Source organism: Microcebus murinus, chromosome 17 (assembly GCF_040939455.1).
Source record: "Microcebus murinus isolate Inina chromosome 17, M.murinus_Inina_mat1.0, whole genome shotgun sequence".
Classification (NCBI taxonomy): Eukaryota; Metazoa; Chordata; class Mammalia; order Primates; family Cheirogaleidae; genus Microcebus; species Microcebus murinus.
The window spans coordinates 43,346,344-43,368,134 of NC_134120.1; positions in this window are offsets into that span (position 1 = coordinate 43,346,344).

Sequence of the window (21,791 nt, forward strand, 5' to 3'; positions counted from 1 at the left end):
ACATCCTCAAAAGATCACAATAGTTCTCCAGCAATGGATTACAACCAAAAGGAAATTGTTGAAATGTCAGACATGAAATTCAGAATATGAATGAATGACAGATAGGATCAAGAGAATTGATAAGAAAGTTGAAAGCCAACAGAAAGAAAACAAACAAAAAATTCAGGACATAAATGAAAAAATCACTAAAGAGGTAGATAATATGAGAAAAAATACAGCAGAACTTCTAAAAGTGAGTCATTTAGGGAATTTCAAAATACAGTAGAAAGCTTTAACAATAGACTAGAGCATGCAGAATAAAGAATTTCAGAGCTTGAAGACAAGGCTTTCAAATTAATCCAGTCAGTCAAAAATGAAGAAAAAAGAATCAAGAAGAATGAATAATCTCTCCAAGAAATATTGAAGTATGTAAAGTGAATGAATATAAGAATCATAGTTATCTGTGAAGAAGAAGAAAAATCAAAAAGCATTTAAAACTTATTTGAGGAAATAATTCAGGAAAACTTCCCTATTATTACTACAGATTTAGATATCCAGATAAAAGGTCATTGAACACCTGGCAAATTCATGGCATATAGGACATCACCAGGGCATATAGTCATCAGTCTGGCCAAAGTCAAAGTGAAGGAGAAAAATCCTATAAGCCATGAGATGAAAGCATTAAGTAACTTACAAAGGAAAACCCATAAGACTAAGGGCAGATTTCTTAGCAGAAACCTTATAAGCCAGAAGGGATTGGGGTTTGTATCCTGCAAAACTAAGGTTTATAAAGGAAGAAGAAATAAATTCCTTTCCAGATGAGCAAACACTAAGGGAATTTGTCACTATTAGACCTGCCTTACAAGAAATGCTTAAAAGTTCTCTATATATAAAACAGAACAACTGATACCCACACGTGTAAAAATGCCCCCAAATTAAAACTCATAGCTCTTATAAAACAGTAGCACAAAGGAGAAAACAAAAGAACTAGGTAACAATCAACATGATGAAAAGAACAGTATGTCACATATCAATAGTAACATTGAATGTAAACAGTGTTAATGCCACACTTAAAAGATAGAGATTGGCTGAATGGATAAAAAAAAACATAATCCAAATATATGCTGTCTTCAAGAAACCCATTTAACTTGCAAAGATTCTCATAGACTCAAGGTAAAGGGGTGGAAAAAAATATTCCATGTAAATAGAAACCAAAAGTGAGCAGGAGTAGTTATCTCATATCAGATAAAATAGACTTTAAATCAACAATCAAAAAAAGACAAATATGGCCATTATAAAATGATAAAGGGAGCAATTCAACAAGAAAATATAACATTCCTAAATATACATTCATCTAACATAGGAGCTCCCAGATTCATAAAACAAATTCTACTGGATCTAAGGAAAGAAATAAATAGCAACATCATAATAGCTGGAAACTACGACACTCCACTGACAGAACTGAACAGATCATCAAGGCAGAAAATCAACACAAAAACACTGGATTTAAACAGGATTCTAGAACTAATAGACCTAACAGACATTTACAGAACATTCTACCCCCAAACTTCAGAATACACATTCTTCTCATCAGCACATGGTATGTTTTCCAAGATATATCATATGTTAGAACACAAAACATGTCTCAGCAAATTTAGAAAAATTGAAATCATACCACGTATCTTCTCAGATCATAGATGAATAAAACTAGACATCAATTCCAAGAGGAACTCTCAAAACTATACAAATATATGGACATTAAACAGCCTGCTGCTAAACAATCCTTGGGTTAATGACAAAATCAAGACAGAAATAAAAAACCTTTGAATTGAATGACAAAAGTGACATGAGCTTTCAAAATCTCTGAAATACAGAAAAAGCAATTCTAAGAGGGAAGTTCATAGCCTTAAATGCCTACATCAAAAAGATAGAAAAATCACAAATTAACAACCTAATGTCACATGTCAAAGAACTAGAAAAAGAAGAACAAACCAAACCCAAAGTTTGGAGAAGAAAAGAAATAAAGATCACAGCAGAACTAAACAAAATGGAATTTAAAAAAACACGAAAGGATTAATGAAACATAAATTTGGTTCTTTGAAAAGATAAACAAAATCTATGCACCACTAACTAGATTAACCAGAAATAGAAGCCAAAAGACTCAAATAACCTAAATCAGAAATGAAAAAGGAGACATTACAACAGATATCACAGAAATACAAAATATCTTCCATGACTATGAAAACCTCTGTGTATGCAAACTAGAAAATCTAGAGGAAATTGATAAATTTTGAAAACCACAACCTACCAAGATTAAGTCAGGAAGAAATAGAAATCCTGAACAGACCAATAATTAGTATGAGATTGAAATAGTAATAAAAAATCTCCCAACAACAAAAAAACCCTGGACCCAGCAGATTCACAGCTGAATTCTATCAGATCTACAAAGAAAAACTGGCATGTATTCTACTGAAACTGTTCCATAACATCAAGAAGCAGGGAATCCTCCCTAACTCATTCTACAAATCCAGTATCACACTGATACCAAAGCCAGGAAAGGACATGACAAAAAAAGAAAACTACAGACCAATATTCCTCATGAACATAGATGCAAAGCTCCTCAACAAAATACTCGCAAACCAAATCTAACAACACATTAGGAAGTTAATTTAGCACAGTCAAGTGGGTTTCATCCCAGGGATGCAAGGATATTTCAAAATATACAAACAAATTATACAAATCAATAAATGTGACTCACCACATAAACATAATTTAAAAATATATGATCATCTCAATAGATGCAGAAAGAGCATTTGAGAAAATATAGTACCCTCCATGATAAAAAACCCTCAACAAACTAGGCATAGAAGAAACAAACTTCAAAATTATAAAAGCCATATGTAACAAACCCACAGCCAACATCATACTGAATGGGAAAAGTTAAAAGGATTTCCCCTAAGAACTGAAACAAGACTAGGATGTCCACTGTCACCACTTCTATTCAACATAGTACTGAAAGCCCTAGCCAGAGCAATCAAGCAAGAGAAAGAAATAACTGCCATCTAAATCAGGAAAGAGTGTGTCAAACTATCCCCATTTGCTGACAATATGATCTTATATCTAGAAAATCCTAAAGACTCCACCAATAGACTCCTAGAATTGATAAATAAATTCAGGAAAGATACAGGTTATCAAAGTAATGCACACAAATCAGTAGCATTTCTATACACTAATAACAGTCAAGCTGAGAATCAAATCACAAACTCAATATCATTTACCATAGCTGCAAAGAAAATAAAATATCTAGGAATATATTTAACCAAAGAGATGAAAGATCTCTACAAGGAGAACTATAAAACACTAATGAAAGAAATTATAGATGACACAAACAAATGAAAATCCGTGCTCATGGATTGGAAGAATAAACATTGTTAAAATGTCCCTACTGCTCAAAGTGATTCATAGATTCAATGCAATTTCCATCAAAATACCAATGTCATTTATCACAGATCTAAAAAAAAAAAAAAAAAAAAACAGTCCTAAACTTCATATGGAACCAAAAAAGAGCCTGGGCAAAGTTGTCCATAATCCTAGCTCCTTCTCTAATTTCCTTGGGAAAATAAATGAATAAAGTGATATTTTAATCTACAACATCCCGCCCTCCATATTAAATCATATGGAATGAGAGTTTAGAAGATTTATTTCTCTCTATATTGATGGTAAATACAGAGCTATAAGGTCCTATTCTCTTTCAAAGGTGAGAATTCAGAATAAAAACAGAAGCTTGAGACCTCAAAAAATTATATGATGAAAAAGGAGAAAATTAGCCTAACATGTAAAAGACAGATAAATAGTATAATTTAAAGTAAATTTTATACAAGAAGACATAATGAAAACATATACAACTATCACACTCCTAAAAAAAGGTAAGGATAAATGGGCTATTAAACAAGAAATGGGAGAAGATAACAAAACAAAAAGAGAACTGCCACAAGTAAGTAAAAACAAAGGAGAAAAATAATATTATTATAGAATGTAAAACTAAGTGAAGTGTCAGAGCACAGAACTGACACTAAAAAACTTAATTCATAGAGAACTATCCTGGAAAAAAAAATCACTCAGAATGAAGAGAGAAAGACAAAGGAAAGGAAATAATCAGAGTGAACATAATAGCTATGGAAATCAAACAATGAAGATTCAGCATACAGTTTGTATGCCTGCAGAAGTCAGAAATCCTTCAAATCAGAATAGCACTGCTCAAGACTGCAGTCAGACTACCTAGGTTCAAGTAGCATTGCTCTGATTTTAAGCAGGTAGTGTCTAACTTACAGGATTATCATGAGAATGAAATACAAAATCCTTGCAAAAGTACTTAGCCTGTTGCCTGGCATGTAGTAAGTACTTAGTAAATGCCATCTGTTATTGAAAACACCCAGACAGAGAAAATATGTAACCAACAATGGAAATCACCAAGCTAGTCCAGAATTCACATTAGCAGAATTAGAGAATTTTAAGAAGGAAAGCTTGTGGCCAAGTATTCCATAAACAGTCAAGTTGTTATTCTTGTAAAGGCAACAGAAAACCATACTCAAAAGAGCAAGAATCTGGGAAATATATCACCAACAAACAATTCATGGAAAAGGTCACTTGCAGAATTTTTCCAGCAGTGGAAGAAAGGAATCAAAAAGAATAAGGAAGTTATGGTATTAAAGGACTGTGAGTGAATATGAATTACTTCAATCATTTGTTCTTAATCTTAGGAGATTCTGAGGAAGACATGAACCTTTTCAGAAAGAAATGTTCATGTCCCAGGGAACTGAAATGTACATACTATTTTGGATTTTTCAGAAATCTATGGAAATCAATCCATGGCCTCCTTTGGAATCCATAGATCTCAAATCCTGTTTTAAACATTAATCGAAGTTTAAGTAACTACAATCATTGTGATTATAAAATAAAAATTAAATGCTAAATTTATAATGGAATATATATATGTAAAATAAAAACAATAATTTAAATAGAATGGTTATGGACAAGGACTTCGAAGCAAGCAAAACACACACACGCACACACACACACACACCAGGAAGCAAAGAGGTGAGTAGCAGAAAAGAAATGCATAGTGTATAAATATATACATTCTCTCATTTTTTTTTCAGGGAATAGTTGAAAAGATATGATAATGTTTAATAGGTGTAAGCAAGTAAAAGACACCTGCACTCGAATGTTTATAGCAGCACAATTCATAATTGCAAGGCTGTGGAAACAGCCCAAGTGCCCATTAATCTAAGAATGGATTAATAAAATGTGGTATATGTATACCATGGAGTACTATTCAGCTCGAATAAACAACGGTGATATAGCACATCTTATATTTTCCTGGTTAGAGCTGGAACCCATACTACTAAATGAAGTATCCCAAGAATGGAAAAGTAAGCACCACATATACTCACCAGCAAACTGGTATTAACTGAGTAGCACCTAAGTGGACACATAGGTACTACAGTAATAGGGTATTGGGCAGGTGGGAGGGGCGAAGGGGGCGGGTATATACATACATAATGAGTGAGATGTGCACCATCTGGGGGATGGTCATGATGGAGACTCAGACTTGTGGGGGGAGGGGGGAAAGGGCATTTATTGAAATCTTAAAATCTGTACCCCCGTAATATGCTGAAATAAAAAAAGTTAAAAAAAAGTAACATTTAGAAAAATTGAAGACAAGGAATATATATTTTAAATAGTGGGAACAAATTGAATAAATACAGAATATTATAGATAAATTAAAGAAACATGGCAAAATTTTAATACTCAGTATATCTAATCAGTGAGTATATGGTTCCTCATTGTACTATTCTCTCAACTTTTTTATGCATTGAAATTTTTTTCACAACAAAACCATGTGTGATGAGAAAAATAAACAAAACATCTAGTAAAAATCTAAAAAAGAAAAAAGCAGATCATTAAAGCTACTCCAGAATTTCACTAATAAAATTTAAAACAAATCTCAAATGGATTAAGCCAACTAATATAACTGTCTCCATCATAAAATTCAAATAGTCTTTAAATGATATAAAAAAAACCTCTAAATACTCAACAACATAGTATTCATATATGAGGCATCTGATCAAAAATTATAAGATATGAGATGAAGCAGGAAACTGACCCACAATAAGGAGAAAAAGTTCAATCCTAGAAACAGATCTAGTAATGACAGAGTTGATGGAATTATCAGAAAAGGATTTTTGAAACAAAATATATTAATAAATTCTAGAAATTAAAAAGTGTAACATATGAAAGGAAAATTTCCCTGGAATTAAATTTATAGCAGATTAGACATCACATAATAATAGACCAATGAATTTGAAAACACAGCAGTGGAAATTATGCAAAATGACATGCAAAGGGGAATAAAGACTCAGTGACCTGTGGGACAGTATCAAGTAGCATAAGATGCATGCAGTTGAAGTCCCAGAAGAAAAGGAATGAGAAAAGGATAGAAAATATATTTGAAGAAATAATGGCTTGTAAAGTTGTGAAGTCTATAGATTATCTCTCTCCTCTCTCTCTCTCTCGCTATATATATATATATATATATATATATGTATATATATATACACACACACAAACACACTCACACACACATATATAGAGAGAGGATCTTATCACTTATAAATAATATCTACTTTGTCTTTTTCTTTGCAGTTCTTGCTCCTCTGATTTTTTTTCTTTAATTTCTGTAGAACAATGGTGAGGACCTAAGGCAGAAATAAAATATGTCTATTCTGGAGCAACATGGTTGAGAAACAGGTATACCCCCTCTGCTGTTTTTCCCATCTGCTGGTAAAGGGATATAAGGTAAGGGACAGGCAGAGCAGGGTGACAATATGGAAGAATCCTTGATCCCTGAATCACTGAGTAGCATGCAGCTCTGAGAATACCAGCTAGGATTTTGTGTGTGTGTGTTAAGCCACTGAATTTTTAGAAGTTATCTGTTTCCGCAGTGTTACTATAACTAGCACCAAAAAAAAAAAAAGCTTGTGAAGTGGATACTTGCACTTTTTCCTGGGTAAGAGGGCTCACATTATAGAAATGTAAATTCTCCTTAAATCAATCTATTATTCTAACACTAACCCAATCATCATTCCCAATGGTATATCAATGGAAACATAACAAATGATTGTAAGTTTTACCTGTGAATAAATATTCAAGGACAAAGATAAGAAAAACTAAAAATAAAGAAGAGTATTGAAGAATGTTTCCTATAATACATTGGGAAATAGGTTAACACCATATATTTCTTTAAAATGTTAAGGCTGGTGAAGGAATAGAGAGATGGATCAACATAACAACATGTACAGTACCAAAATATAAAATCCCCAAAGGGGATTTTAATTCAATAGGGGAAAGATGGATTAAAGTAAGCTGAATACTTACTTTATATCTTACAATAAATAAGTTTCACATGGACTGAAAATTTATTTTCATTTATTCAGCAAGTATTTTCTTGAGCACTTACTACATGCCAAGCCCTATTCCAGTTCCTAGAGATACACAGTGAACATAAAGACACAAATTCCCACCTCATGGAGCTTACCTTCTAGAGGAGGGGAGAGAGACAATGAAACAAATAAGTGAAATATGTACCGTGTTTCCCTGAAAATAAGACAGTGTCTTATATTTAGTTTTCCTCAAGAGGACACCCTAGGGATTATTTTCAGGGCATGTGTTATTTTCCCCTCAAAGCCTCAGCTTGCAGCACCCACAGGATGGCCGGGACCTAACAGAAGGAGCTGACCTTGTTAGTGGGGCTGCCCATACCTTTCTGGTCACCTCTGGGATAGTAGCTGCCATGATTGGGCAGATGAGAAGGGCTGCTCATCTTCTTTACCACTCCACGACGAAATGCATGGGTTGTGCAGACACGCTGCGTAGCCACGCCCATCACTAGGTCTTATTTTCAGGGTAGGGCTTATATTGCACATATGCTTAGAAATCCTGCTAGGGCTTATTTTATGGGTAGATCTTATTTTCGGGGAAACATGGTAGTAGGTAGGATGGTGACAAATGCTATGGAGGAAAATAAAGGCAAGAACAGAGCTAGTGCTTCCCCAGTAAGTGGATATGGGATGCAATTTAAATGGAAGAGGTGATCCTTGAGTAAAGTCCTGAAGAAAGTGAGGGAGGAACTTTGTACTCCCACGTAAATAACAAAATCATAAAACCAGTAAAAGAAAACTTAGGTGGCTATTTCTGAAACCTAGGAATGGGAAAAAAATGTCAAAGTATGATACTAAAGTTGGACACTATAAAGAAAAACTGGACAAAATTTATAGCATAAATATTTAATCGAACTTAAATGACCATCTAGATGAAGATAGGAACATATTGTCGCACTAAGCGGTTATATATAGGGTGCCCATATAATTTGTTGTTCAAATCAAATGACTTTGGACAGTGAAAGGAAGTACTATTTGTTCTTTTGCCAGAAGAACAGGCATAAAGTAGAACTTTCCCAGACAAACAAACTAAACTGAGTCCTTATAAATAGGACAGATATCTCAAGAGAGAAGTGCAGTTCCTAGATGACTAAATGGGAGTAGCAGGACACTTGTGAAATTATGATAGACCTCACTAATAACAAAAGGAAAACAAATTAAAATAACAATGGGACATTGTGTTTCCTCCTCATTCATTTTAAAGACAAAAATAGTGATAATGCCTCAGATATTAAGGCTATGCTGGTGGGATTTCAAAATGATGAACATTAACTTAAAGGCAATTGGACACAATACATTAAAATTTTAAATGTCCATATTCTTTAACCCTTCACTTCCAATTACAATAATAAAGTCTAAGAAAATAATCAGACAAGTGGACAAAGCTATAGTATCAGACATTCAAAGTAGGGCTTTAAGCAATGACCTAATAATTAGAAACATTCCAACTGTTCATCAGTAGGAATTTGTTTAAATAAATTGTAATATATTCATATAATGAAATACTATGCAGCCGTATTAATTAAAGTAATGATAGTTGTTACAAAACCAAAAATGTCCACATGATAAACATTTAATTCTCACATTTAGTCTAAAAATGAATTCACTCTAGTCAATTTCATCTATGCTTGAAAACCAGCCAGTTCTTGCCTCAGTATTCTTTTTTTCTTAAAAAACCTTGCTAAAAAATCAGCTAATAGTAGCCATCACATACTCATACTGACTCTTTCTGACAATTTTCCTGAGTTAGTCTCAGAATGGACATGGTCAGCCTTCCCAAGTTATTGCAGGCGACAATTTTACTAAATGTTTTGCCAATATGTGATGAGGCACTCAGCCTTCCGATAGCTTGTTCCTTTGCCTCCTGCCATTCTGTCACTAAGCCAAATGACACAGACGTTAGGCTTTGGTTATGGAAGCACTCTACTTCAAACCACCAGTTTCTTTAGAAGTGATCGTAATGCCAGAATCTGTTGTAAACAAAACTAAAAATGTGTAATGGCTAAAAAAAATGATAGAAATTTACTCTTACCCACACAAAGCCCAAACGTGTATTTCTGAACGACGGGCAGCCCTCTTCAAAGCAGTATTTCAAGGATCCACAATCCTTTTAAACTTACAGCTCCTTCATCTCCAGGGCTTCACGGTCATCAGCAGAAAGAGAAAAATAGAAAGAGAAGGTGCACCCACTTCTTACACATCTTAATGCAAAAGTGACATGCATGGCTTCCGTGCACAAGCCACTGGCTACAGTTCTGTCACAAAGTCAGATCTAATTCTTCACAAGGAAGTCTGGGAAATGTAATCTAGCTGAGTACCCAGGAAAAGGAAAAAATGTGTTTGATTATCAATGTGTTAGTCAGGCTGGGCTTAGTAATGCCTCGGTGACAACTCCAAGCATCTCAGTGGCTTAACTGACTACCATGTATTTCCTTCCTGCACAAGTGCTGGTGACACCACAAGCAGCTGTCCTCCACGAGGTGACTCAGCCATCCAAACCACTCTCCTCTCTTGGCATCAGCATCCCAACACAAGGCCTCTTCCATGATCACTACCACGAGGAAGAGGGAACAGGAGATTCACACGGGCTCTTTCACCCCTTCAGCCAGAGCCAGCATGTGTCCCTGGTGCCAGCCAATCGGTGTCACAGCCACCACTGACATAATGATGATGCTATGGAGAAATAGATATCTCCACACACACATATTGTCACAGATGGCCTTGAAATATTTATGTGAAAATCTATAGAATGTGAAATAACAGAAACAGCATGATAGCACTTTTTAAAACTATATGCATGTAACCTAGATGAAGGCAAAACATCTTCCCTTTTGAAATTCAAATTAAATTCACTGCAACCCCATTCCTCATTCTCTCCCTTCCCCTTCTCTTGTTTCCCCCAGGGGTCTCTCTTCCTGAGATCCAGGCCTCAGGAAAGAGGGGTGGTGGACTTGCTGTTTTTGTTTTCTTCAATGCTCTGGCTCTGAGCTCGCTGTTGCTGAAGTAGGTCAGTGAGTTGATAATGTCGCCCCTCTCTTTGCTCTCCTGGGTTGATGTCCCAGAGCTTCCCTTCAGCAGTGGGGAGTGGGACAGAACATCTTCCTTGACGTCTTCTAGAAACATCTCTGAAGGCACTGGAGATGTGGGAAAACAACAAGAATTACCTTTCAGCTCCAATAGATATCCAAATGAATGTTAGATTTTCCTAAAATGTCTCAAAATGTCCTTTCATTTTTTTTTTCAAGTTTCCAAGTTTTTTTATTTTTTTCATTTTTATAACCCTAACTCCAACCTCCTAATATCAGCAGTTTAACCATCTCTTTGGTTTACTTGTCTCTTGTCAACCATGACTTTGTTGTCACACTCTCCAATACAGCAATAGTCTTTGAGCCATTGATCAAGACATTTTCCTAATTGTATTGTATTTATTTTTACAGTTGGATTCAGAGAGAAATTCTGATTTTGTAGGATAATTAATATTAAGTTATTAAGATAATATTAAATATATAATTATAGATAATAGTGATACTTAAATATACACACATTCAAAGAGAGAGGGGGTGGTGTGGAGAGAGAGGAAATACAGGTAGAGAGAAAGAGAGATTGAGAGAGAAGGTTTCAAACCAACATATTATTAATAATAGCAGTATCTGTATGGTTAGATTGAAAATGATTTTTCTGTCTTTTTGATTTACCGTTTTTTATTCTTTTTACTTTTTTCACAATGAGCAATAATTCTGTGGTAAGAAAATAAAAACAATAAATGCCATTTAAAAAAAAATACATTTCTCACCGGTCCTTTTCAAATGCCAGAAATTTTGCTAACTCCACATCCCCTTTCCAGCTCAGAATCGGTCTGGGCAAGGACCGAATCACATAAACTCACAGGTATTACTGCGATGGCTGAGCGTTACTCCCTGCAAGTCTCTGGCGTTCAGTGGGAAGGCGGGCACGTGAATGGAGAAAAGCAAGGTTAGCCTCCCCTTTTGTTTCGCTCTGTCATACTACCCTTTAGGCCAGATCACATGGCATGAGGATCTATATTCCCTGGAGAAACCATCTCCTGAATTTAAAGTCAGAGCAGAGAAGAGGGCAAAGGTGACAAGAAGCAGAGCTGAAATTTTTAATAGGAAATGCCTCACGGAGCTTACAGAGAGAGAGAGAAAAAGAGAGAGAGAGTGAACACTGTGTATCTTAAGGTTGTTTGCAAATCAAACCCATTTTCCCTTCTAGTTCTATATAATAATTACTTATTTCTGAGGACAAGAAATTCTAGAATGTTTCTGATGGAGTTTTACTTAAGAGGTAATTGCCTTTTTTAGCTCAGGTGAGGGAATTATGTGTTTGCAAGCTCTAAGACAGGGTAAGATAGGAATGCAATGAAATTGTTCATTCGAAGAATATGTATTGAACACTTGCTCTGTTCAGAGGGCTGGCATTTGAATTGGTAAACAGTGGGTCATGGATGCCAACCAATATCCCTATGCCATGGGTGCATTCAGGAGCCTGGCCAAGAAAGCATCCCTGTACCAAATAAGAATTTGTAATTCCTAAGCATTTAATAAGTAATAAGTAATGAACACACGTAAGATGTCAAATAATGGTGTGAAGGGTGGGGGCCTTTTACCAGCCTATGGCAAGACATCCAAGAGCATTAAATATATGATCCCACCGCTGTCCTCCATCATCTCGGTCCCTGCCATCCGATGACTGATTTGTGAGACTATAATTCAAGAATTTGTGTAAGGAAGGTGCACAGATGTTTATAGCCCCATATGTCAGCGCTTCTCTGAATTTTCCACGACACGCTCACTGAATTCACCCGGAGCCTATCAGACTTCCAGGTTCCTCAGACTCTCAAGTGAAGGTGCGTGCTGATGACTCACCACGAAGTCAGAGACACAATCAACTGAATGCTTCTGACACCGAGTAGCGGTCTACCTCATAAGTATGCAAGACGGTGCTTAGAACAACGTGCCTGCTCTAGTCAGGATAGGCTCTCTGCCACCCCAAAGTTCAGTGGCTCATGACAACAAACATTTATTTTTCACTCATGTAAATGCTGCTGTGGGTTTGGGCAAGTCTCCAAGACAGCTATTCTCCATGCAGTGACTCAGTGATCCAGGTTGCTTTGGTCCTCTCGCTCTGCCATCTCAACATGAGTTCTCAACGATCACTGCAGCAGGGAGGCAAGTGCTTGGAGAAATCTGCCTACGTGCCTATGCTCTGGCCCAGAAGTGACGTGTGGCACTTCCAATTGCAGTCCATTGACCAGAACCAATCATATGCCTCAGTCTCATGAGGGTATAAGAAATGTATGTGTGCCCATAAAATATTTTGAAACATTATCTCTCTGATCTTTTTTTTTTTTTACTTTATTTTTTCTAAGGAGAAATTTACCTGGGTTGCACAGGTGCATTTAGTATGGAGCACTTGTGCAATTGAATTCTGCACTTGGGCAGAATTCCTGCTGGCATAGCCACGGTGGCCCAGTTTCCTGTGCTGGGTATGTACATGGTTGCCTTTGCTCAAGCTGCATCCCTGGTTTTATCTCTCCAAAAGAATATACCTTCACAACTACAATTTTTAAAAATCAGTTGGAGCTATTTTTCTTTAAAAAAAAAAAATCCTGAAGCTTCATAGATTTTCCTGTTAGTGCATCCATCACACACAGTCTGACGCCATGACCAAAGGTCCCTGGCCCAGGTCTATACCATAAAGGAGTGTCCAATATAAGAACGTCAGCTTCTCACCAAACAATTATTGAATCACTGCCTTGTGCCAGACTGGGAATATAATGACAGTTTCTACCTTCAAACACTTTTGGTCTAGTAGGAAAGGTAAATAAAAATTGTCCTAGCTCCTCATGCAATAAGGACTATGAGGTAGGCTAGTATGAGGAGGGCTGGGAAAGAACAAACCGATTCAAATGAGGAAATCCAAGAAGGCTTCCAAGAGTTGGTGTCATTTGAGCTGGATGAGAAAGCCGGGAAGTCTGACAAGTGGTGAAGAGAAACTGAAAGTAGCTCCTGGGTTCTTCCTTGAGCTACCATGGGGTCTGGGACGGTGAGAACAACGCTGGAGGAGGAGGTGAAGCCCTACCGTGAAGGTCCCTCTGGCATTTCCCAAACCAAACATTTCTGTACCAATTTTTGATTTGACCTCCAACGTGGAAACGAGAAGCCACTCAGGAACTCCGGGCTCCCTTCCTCCCAAATGTCGGAATCTCCTTAACGTCGCTTTAAGATCGGAATTCCAAGGAGCAGCGAAGAGCTCCGTTTGCTTCCTCTGGTCTGGAGCCAGCTGGCAAAGTAGCAAGCAAATAAAATCAACGCAGTGCGCCTCGTGGCGGGTCACCGGGACACTGCCTGGCCCCTTCCATTTGCGTCCCTGTCTGTCCTGGGGCTCAGGCGGCCCTGGCCAGGGAGGGGAGCGCGGGAACCGGCCACCAGCCAGGCTTGTCACCTCCACCTTCTCCTAGACTTCCTAACCCCACTCCCTCCCAAGTCTCCCCGGCCTGGGTTTTCAGGGCTTGGCAAGAACGTGGAATTAAATCTGTGGCAGATGTGCTCAGGGTCAAGGGGCTTTCCTTCTTCTGCTGAGTTGCAGTTTCTCTGACAGTCTTACTCTGTCCAGGTCCTCTGATGATTTCCTACCCCATCACACCATGAGGTCTGGAGGTCTGTGCGTTTAGTTTTGTGCATGTGACCAAACCTAGCAAGCCAGGCAGTCTCGGGGACTCAAGAGTTAGTCTACAAAAGAGATCAAATAAAATGGCATCGGTGGCTGGTGACGGGAGAAACCATTCACAAGAGACTTTATCTCGGGAGGTGACAGACAATGATAGGTGCTGCAAAGTCTTAATGTCAACCAGTATCTTGGTGGCTGAAGTTCAGCTCGCCAAGGGTGAGAGGACGTTATCGTCGCTCATGCTCCGAGGAATAGATGTGTCTGTTACCAGTCCAAGGAGCCCAGGACACTATAGTAATAAATGTTATGCCACCCAGCAACAATGGCTATGACCCTGAGATGAATTGTTTGGGGAATAGCTCATATCAGAGTGACTTTTAAATAGCTGTCCCCTTACAACCTCCTGTTTTTCAACTGGGCAACCATTCCCAGCTTTAACGCCACTCTCTGTCCCTTAAGGAGGTATAAATGTAGGTTTCTATGTGTCTGGAAAAGCATATGCTTTCTTGCCAGACTTGGAGCACATCCTCCAATTTGATCTGATGGAAAATGACGGAGATGTCTGTGTACAGTAATTCTGCATACAGGAAAGTAAGGTCTTGGACTGTCACTATCTTTAGAATCCACTTCTCGGCTCCTTTCTGGAGATGGCAGGGACACTGGCAATAGCAGGAGATGATGCTTCTGTAACATCTTGGTCTTGTACCTGTATTATAGATTTTAAAATGGGGAGAAAATTAGGGTGCCAAAGAAGGAAAATGCTGGCTGTTGTTAATGAAGGGGAATTTGCATGTGTGGTAGGCTAAACAAAGATCCCCCAGAATGTCCACGTTTTAATGCCTGGAGCCTCCAAATGTTACCTCATATGGCAGAAGGGAGATGGCAGTGTGATCAAAGCAAGGATCTTGAGATGGGGAGATTATCCTCTTTAACCAAACAGGCCCTAAATGTCATCACAAGTGACCTTATAAGAGGGAGCTGAGGAAGATTTGACTGTGGAAGAGAGAAAGGCAGTGTGAACCCAGAGCCAGAGACTGGGGTGATGATGTAACCACAAGCCAAGGAATGTCACAACCACAAGAAGATGGAAGAGGTAAGTGATTGTGTCTACCCCAACCCCCAACCCCTGGCAGAGCCTCTAGAAAGAACCAGCCCCACTGACACCTTGACTTTAAGCGAGTGAAACTGATTTCATACATGTGGCCTCCAGACCTGTAACAGCTTACATTTGTGTTGTTTTCAGCCACTTAGGTTTTGATAACTTGTTAGAGCAGCTTTAGGAAACTCATATGCCATCTTGCACCAGTGATCTATGAAGCCTCACCTCTCTAGTTACCTTCTGTATGTTTTCTTCTCAATGGGTTATATATTTTTTAATTGGAATAGGTGTGAGAGTAGCTATCTGTCTGATTTGCACTATTATCAAAACTAATCCAAGTTACTTGGGTTGTGTATAACCAAATTTTTGAAAGAAACTGGCAAGGGAGCCTCCCTGAAGTTCAGGAACTGCAAAAGAGAAGGATATCTGGAAGTTTTGGGCCAACCAAGATGGTCACACGGGGCCAGGGGTCCCCTGTGCACTGCTGCTGTGAGTGAGTGCTGAGCCGGACTCAGGGACCCGGAGACCAGTGCTCACTGGAGTGGGGTGTCTCAAAGCCCCCAACACTGCCATCCCGAGGCTGGCCAGGGTGCCCCTTTTTCATGCTTCCATTCATGATATTCCTTAGACTTTCCCTTTGTGTGATATTTTTCATCTTCAATTCCAACCTGCCCTTGAAATTCACTTAAATCCGATTGTGTCTTTGTAAACATGTTGGGAGTGGGGACACACCATGTGATTCGCCTCTGGCCCCACATCCCTTAGGGATGATTCTTGGATCCTCCATTCTTGGACAGGACACAATTGTTTTAGTTACGTAGGACCAGGAGAATTTGCAAAGTTATCAACAAGAGCACAGGGTCAGAGAGGAAGAATGAAGCGAAGACAGGGAACTTTAGAAATGTAATCTCATTTAATCCTTCCCAATGCCCAGCAATCGAAGATAGTATCTCCAATCACAGATACACTGAGGACCAGGAAGACATTAGCGACTTGCTCTAAGGCACCCACTTAAGTGGCAGAGTTGGGCTCGCGATCCAGGCTGGACTGACTCCAAGGTTCATGTTTTTCACTGCACAATTCTGAAGGCAGTGCAGGTTCCTGAACAAAGTGTTCTGGGCATTCCAGACTCTCAACTCTCACCAGCAAAGACGAGGGGTAATGGTCAGGACACTCTTCTCAAGTGAGCAGTGGAAAGTGTCCTGCTTTGAGGACAGAAACCTGTCTTTAAAATCATACTCTCTCCCAGCTCATTCCCAAAGAAAGCCTTGTGGCCTCTTGCTTGGGTACTGGCTGGGATCCCCGTGGCGCTGGCCCGGTAATAACACTGCCACGGGGATATGCAGTCCCCGGCAGCTGTCCCCAAGCTTCTGTCCTATTCTGTTCCTCCTTCCTGCACACAGTTGTCCTCCAGGTCTGCCTCACCCTCCACCTGCTCCGAAAGGAGAATGACAGAGCTCAGGGCTCCAGAAGAAAGGAGCAGATTGAATTCAGTTTTTCTTGGGGAAAAATTGTTTTCCATCAAGTTGATAATAATGATCACACGGAGAGTGAATGACTCAAAATGAATATCCAAGGATATAAGACAAATCGGTCAGCTGTGGTGAGGGCAAGGAAGAAAGCCCGGAGTTGAGTTTATAAAAGTTTTCCACTAAAGTCAGCAACAGCTTAAATTCAAACCAGGCACACGACGCTTGAATCGCCATATGAGTTGTTCATCAAAGGGCTGAAAGAAAGGAAATCTGAGCCCAAGCAAGGGTCTGGCCTAAAAGCTTTCAAGTGACTCCTTTCGGTAAGGAAACTATTTAATATTTCCTTTGTCTGTACGTGTTCAGGAAAACTGCCTTTTTGGAGCCTGGTTCACTCTCAATTCAGGTCATAGTTCTTTTGATCAGTTAAAACAAAAACAAAAAAACCCCTAAGTATGGAAATGTCTACTGTTCTACACACACACGCACACGCACACACACACTCTCAATTATAAATACAGGGACCGTGTTTATTCATGCTGGAAGACTACAGGACTTAAGTGTTTAATCTGGGCTGGTTTCAATTAGATTTAGTGGAGCAGGGAGTGAAGCAGCTAGCACCCCGGCTATTCAGGTAATCTGTAACTTTGCTTGCTAAAAATCAGAGAAGTCATGTACTATGATCTCTGAGGCTCCTTAAAAAAAAAAAAAAAGAAGCTCAGAGCTTAAGTGCAGACTTATTTGCTGAGGAAAGTAGGCTGTTTAGACAGCACTGCATTGATTAAAAGCGAGGAGGAATAGCCAAGCTCCGCGAGGGAATGAGTCTTAGCTTCTACCCTGTCTCGGGCTTCCTTTCTCTCAGCACTTTGTTTAGACAAACGGCTCTGGAGTTCGCAGTGTCGCTCCAGTCAGTGGATCGCCCCTTTGCCCACCTGGTTTGCAGCATGCCTGCCTGTGTTCTCCTAAGAAACCCACCCCTCCACGACAGCCAGCTGGGACAGTGGCGGGAGGAGACAAGGGCTCTCCCAGTGTGTTTCCTAACTGCATGCTTAACATTATTTTCTCTTCTGGCTTTTCTTTCTTTCTTTCCTCTCTATTTCAAATTTTCTTTTCTCTGTAGTCTAATCAGATTCTTAGAAATTAGAGCTCAAAAGACCTCTTAAACTTGTCTCCTCTACTCCCTGCCAGGGCCGGATCTCCCCCAGGGTTAATTTTTCCATCCCTCCAGCCAGGCCTCCTTCTCAACCTCTCTAACGGTGGGGTTCTCACCACCTCCCTGGGGAGACTGTCTTCTAGCCTCACAGATTCTACTGTAAGGAATGTTTTCTGAATACTCAGCCATCCTATTTCCTACCCCTCAAGGCCTCCTCTCCTGAAGGTGGATTTGGGTTCCTGTGTTCACAACACCCCCTGCAGGAGACACTGATTTGACATCCTTCATAGAACAATGGCTGTTTTTACGCAGCGGCTTCTCTTTGGGGGAAATGAGTGAGCTTGTGGATAATCCATCAGTGGACCGAAATGATAAGGATTCAGTTCAGAAGCCTTTTACATTTACACTCTATAAATGAAATAGTGACTCTTTTGCCTAGGGCTGGCCTTATCTGCTTTAGTTAGTGGAGGTGGTACTGGGAGTCCTCCTTTGTGTTTATTAACAAGGTGATTGGATTTATCACAAGGATGATGAGGTGTTTGTGTCCATGTTTAGGAATTAGTCCTAATAGTGTTAGGGGAGAGGAGGGAGTATTTCCCCCTGGTCCACAGAGCTTCCCTGCAGAGACCACCCCAAAGAGCGCCCATCCTAGACATGGCAGAATGTTCTGGCTGGTGGCTGATGGCCTGTACTTAGACACCACCAAACCACCCCTGGAATTTGGTTCCCAGTCAGCCTTTCTCTATGAAACCTAAGACTCGGGAAACTTTCAAACAGATCCTGGAGTTTTAGAAGCATGAAAGCAAAATGAATTAATAATAAATATAAAAGGAGATTTATGACCATTTCTGAAACCTTACTGGAGTAATGTAGGAACAAGTCAGGATTGGCAGAGTGCAACAAATTGTCTCTTAAATCTAGCTGGGGGCCAGGTGTGGTGGCTCATGCCTGAAATCCTAGCACTCTGGGAGGCCAAGGCGGGAGGATGGCTCGAGGTCAGGAGTTCGAGACCAGCCTGAGCAACAACGAGATCCTCGTCTCTACTAAAAATAGAAAGAAATTAGCTGGACAACTAAAAATATATAGAAACAATTAGCTGGGCATGGTGGCGCATGCCTGTAGTCCTAGCTACTCAGGAAGCTGAGGCAGGAGGATCGCTTGAGCCCAGGAGTTAGAGGTTGTTGTGAGCTAGGCTGATGCCACAGCACTGTAGCCCAGACAACAGAGTGAGACACTATCTCAATAAATAAATAAATATAAAATATAATAATAATAAAAACCTAGCTGGGAAGAGAATAGCCATTCTTGGAAAACTGAGAGATCTACCTGATTACAAATTTATAATTTCCTTGCTTATTGCACTGAGGAAAAAAATACATTAATTAATGAAACCTTGTGTGCAGCTTCTTTTATTTCTGTCACACAATGCAATCCATCATGTAACTATAACCTGCCTTTCTTTGGGTGGTCTCCTTGGGGTAATTGCCAAAAACCTAATAAAGTTTGGGGAGCCCAGAAAATTGCCCGGCTGAATGGAAATGTCTTTTCAGGGGGAACAGTTTCTTAAAATGGAATTGTCTTCTCTTACAAGCTAACATGCTTCCCCTTTTCTCCCAATGTCTCGCTTTTACACATTTTGCTTTAGCAGTTACTCTCATTTTGAAAACATCCCTTTCTCCATTGCGAGGCCCTGACCTACCCAGGTGGGAAAAAATTTTTGCTTTTAAATATCTTGTTACACCAACAGTTCTTTTCCCCCTGGCTATAATTTTCATCTTCAAACTCATTTTGGGCATAGGAGTGATTCCCAGTAAGGGTCCCCAAACACCTAGAGGTCCTGAAGGTGGTAATGGGGTCTATATATTTTACATATTTCAAAAAGCCTAATGGAAATCACATATTTACTCAGAATAAGGCTGCAGAAGAGATCAGTAAAATTACTTTGATTTGCCTAGAAATGTAGCAAGTCCGTGTGATACCGGTGGCTAATTTGTGTGCATGGGAAAGATGTCATTGTCATTGCAGGGACTCTGGGATATGACCAGTACATCTTAAGCTGTTCCTCGAGCCCAGATACCAACTTTGTTTCATTGATTAAAAACATTTGAAGCAAGTAATCTAACATGGTGGGGGGAGGCAATTCTAAAAGACAGCTTGAGGTTGAGAAGGTCAAAAATCAGTGTTCTGTAATGTTCCTTAAGTCACCCCTCAGTCCCCTAGGACTGGGTGGTGCCTTTGCTTTTGATGCCTTTCAAGAAGGAAGGGAGGCTTCAGGAGGAATCTGGGGACCTGAGGTTTCTTAGGGCACCTTGTCTGATTTCTTCCTTGCACTCTTCCTTCTGCTAGAGCAGAAAAGCAAGGCAGACTCCAGGGCATTGCTGGTTCTCGTTCTTGCTCATAGCTCCCTCCATCAGTGCCTTGTTTTCTCTTTCTAGGAAATAAAAGAATGTGGCACCATCTATTTCTTCATTCACTGTAGGAGAGGGAGAATAAGCCAGATCTGTTCGATGCTTAAACTCGTTGGAGTATAATGCTTTGTAAATGCAAGTTATTATCTTATTAGCCCAAGAAAAGTAAGAATCTGCAGATATATATATATATATATATATATATATGGAGATATAGTCCAAATGGTGCCCTACATATTTACACATATAAATAGGTGTATATGTATGCATAGATACATGTGTACATCTTATCTGTATGCATATACACACACATATATACTCATACACTATTTTTCCCTGTTTTGGTTTGATTTATTAATAATTAGTGTTCCATTAGAAAACTAGTTTTATGTGAATCACGCCCACACTCCTGAGATGGTTTCAGTGGCAGATCCTATTTTACCATTGGGGTTTCCTAAGTCGCTGCATAGCACAACGCATCTCCATATTCATATTTCAGATCTGTCAGGACACCCGGATGGTTCATCTGATCACATGGATTTCCATTCCTGGCCTTGAGAGACAAGAAACCCGGCCATCACAGAGAGCCGGGCAATTAAACCGAATCAGCGCCCCGGTCTCAGCGGATGTCTTCTGGGTTACCATGGGGGACATGGGTTGGTATGAGGTTTAATCAGGCACTAACAGCACCTTGCTGGGAACTTCATGGTTGATAAAGGCAGCCGCATCAGACCAAGTAGCTCCTATTTTTTAAAGAGAAAGCAGCCCCTTTTGAAATGTAAAAAAGGCAGGCTTTGTTGCAAGGTGCAGTAGGCAGAGAATCTGAGAGGAGTTGCAGTTGTTTCTTTCATAGTCCCTCGAATTCTTCCTGGGTTGTGATAATACACTGAAAGACACCCTTCAGCCTAAAATTTTAAAGGGTCCTCTATGAACCCAGAGCCCACTAGCCTCGTGGGTCACTGTTGCTGGGCCCGCTATTATGCAGGGTTTCACTATTACACTTGTCATTGTCACGCTGCTTTGTGAACAACGTTGGTCACAATTCAATGGCACAAGAACCTGTGCCATTGAATCGCTGGATCCATGCACAAAAATACTGTCCAGAGGGGGCCCACGTATGCATGAGTGGGGGCACTTTCTGAGGTCTAACTGTGCTTATCCCCGAGGAAGAGAAGTGATCTTCAAGGAGTTACTTCTCGCCTTAGAATTTCAGTTTGCAGTCACTCTTTTCAGGAAGTTTTTAGTCACAGTGAGGAGGGGAGGGGTGGTAGATAACCCTATTAGAAGAAATCTTTAATTTGCCTATATGTAGGCTGGCCATGTAGTTTCTTATTAAAACCAGAATACTTTAAAGATTACAAGGGGGTGTTAATGAAAATCCCTCGGGGACAGCAGGTACAAACCAGGATTATCCCAGGCAATGGGCAGCTCAAGCCATAGGCTAGTCTCACGGGCCTAGCAGCAGAAGCGAGCCTTCCTCATAGAGAACCCCGC